The sequence below is a fragment of the Cynara cardunculus genome, unplaced genomic scaffold (assembly GCF_001531365.2).
Source record: "Cynara cardunculus var. scolymus isolate 2C unplaced genomic scaffold, CcrdV1 Un_Scaffold_4826, whole genome shotgun sequence".
Lineage (NCBI taxonomy): Eukaryota > Viridiplantae > Streptophyta > Magnoliopsida > Asterales > Asteraceae > Cynara > Cynara cardunculus.
The window spans coordinates 35,428-37,989 of record NW_020202092.1 but is presented as its reverse complement, the minus strand read 5'-3'; positions in this window follow the sequence as shown (position 1 = coordinate 37,989).

The following is a 2,562-nucleotide window of genomic DNA, read 5'->3' as shown; positions in this document are numbered from 1 at the left end:
GAATACCATATGAGCATGGTGGAAGAACTAACTTTCTTTTTAGGTCTCCAGATCAAACAGTCAGATAAAGGGATCTTTTTCAGTCAAAGTAAGTATGTCTGTGATATGCTAAAGAAGTTCGATTTATCAAATAGCTCATCTATGGACTCCAATGGCTCCTCCACTCTCTCTCAAGAAGGATCCAAAATGGAAAGCCTGTAAACATAACAAGTTTATAGAGGAATGATCGGCTTCTTACTGTATCTCACAGCTAGTCGACCAGATATCATGTATTCTACTTGCTTATATGCATGATATCAAGCTGAAACTAAGGAATCCCATTTGATCGTTGTAAAATGCATCTTCAGATACCTGAAAGGAACTCCTAACTTGGGTCTTTGTTACCCTAAGGGTTCAGTTTTTCACCTAATAGGTTATTCGGATAGTGATTTTGTAGGTTGCAAAACCGGTAAGAAAAGCACCACTAGAGGCTGTCAGCTTCTAGTTGGAAAGTTGGTGAGCTGGACAAGTAAGAAGAAAACCTCAGTGTCCACATCAACCGCTGAAGCTGAATATGTAGCCACTGGTAGTTGTTGTGCCCAAGTTCTTTAGATGAAAAACCAGCTGAAGGACTATGATCTTCAGTTCTCGAAGATTCCTGTGATAGCACCAGTGCTATTGCAATCGCAAACAACCCTGTACTTCACTCCAAGACCAAACATATAGAGATCAGATATCATTTTATCAGAGATCATGTTAAGAATGGTGATATTGAACTTCACTTTGTTCCAACTGACTATCAGCTCGCTGACCTTTTCACCAAGCCTCTTAATGAGACAAGATTTAACATCTTGATCAACGAATTGGGATGCTAAACGCTGAAGAATAATTTTCTTCAGCCATACACATCGATCAGTAAGTTAAATGATTAAGTGCTCTATCTCTATCACTAAACTCTTGAGCAAATGTATCTACTCTCTCTAAGGTATGTTTACTTATTCTTTTTCTTAAAACTATTACTGAAGCCTTTGTTCTTCAGTGATCATAACGTTTAAAAAGTTTGTTACAGTGATTCTTTCATTCGGTGAACATTTTAATGTAAGTATATCTCTTTTATACTCATTTTTTTCATAAAAACAAAATGATCATTGGACCTTTCCATTTTCAGTGATTCAAATGTTTTTAAATGTCAGTCTTAGTGTTCTCTTATCACTGACACTGAAGTCATTATGAAAATATATTCTAAGTTATTTTCATTTTAAGAACTTTGTTCTCTTAAAAACAAACATAAAAGATTATCAACACATTCTCTTTCTTGGTTATAATAATGTTTCAAAAACTGTAATCTACTTGAAAAACCCTAATACTCCATTCTGGATTTTTTTAAAGTAGTTTTATTGTTCAAAACTTAAAAACAATAAACAAATCTTGGTCTACTAATTGAACAGTACAAGACCGCCAGAAAAGTTATGCTGATAGTCATCGAAAGCCGATTGAATTTCGTGTGGGTGATTTTGTGATGTGGAAAGTTTCTCCATGGAAAGGTATTGTCAGATTTGGAAAGAATGGTAAACTCAGTGCGAGATATAGTGGGCCATTCAGAATATGTAAAAGAATTGGGTCTGTGGCTTATCAGTTACAGCTACCAGAATAACTAATTTTGATCCATAATACTTTCCATGTATCAAATTTGCGGAAATGTTTAGCTGATCTGAGTTTCGCTGTACCGCTACGAGAAATCAAACTAGATAGTAAGTTGAATTTGTGGAAACACCAGAAGCCGTGATTGACCGAAAAAGCAAGCTGTTGAGAAACAAAGAAATCAGTTTGGTTAAAGTACAGTGGAAGTTTCACAAAGGACCAGAAGCAACTTGGGAATTAGAATCGAAAATGAAATCATAATACCCATGGCTCTTTAATTAAAGGAATTCTGGGACGGAATTCTTTTGAGGGGTGGATAATATGATAACCGCGTCCTGGTTATTACCCAAGGTATTTGTTATGTGAATTAATTGTTTATGTGAGTACCTGCTTACATGGGTTAAATACGTAAGTATGTGTATTTTATGCATGGGGATATATGCATAATATATATATATATATATGTATAGGTGCATATATATATATATATATATATGTATGCATGATATTAATATGCATAAGTATGTGTGTGCATGACTTATATATGCATGAATTTTATATGCATGCATGTGGGGGTAAGAGAGTGGCCGACTTTCCACATTTGGAAAGTATAAATATCAGGAAAGGGTTATCAGGCAAAAGTTTCTTGCCTTATTTGGGAAATTGAGAGCAATTGAGAAGAGTTGTTCGGAGAATCAAGTTTGGATTCAAATTGACTTTTTCATCTTCAAATCTACATAAAGGTGAGTATTTTCTAAAAATCTCTTTTAAAAGTTTTGGTTATTGATCTTGAAAGAACTGCATAATACTCTTTAATTAAGTTTGTGCGATTTGGGTTTTATCCGGTTAAAGGGTGACCGGATTGTTTCTAAACCGGATGAAGTGTTGTCCGGATTACCATAAACCGGACATAGTGTTGTCCAATTAAGTTGTTAAACGAAT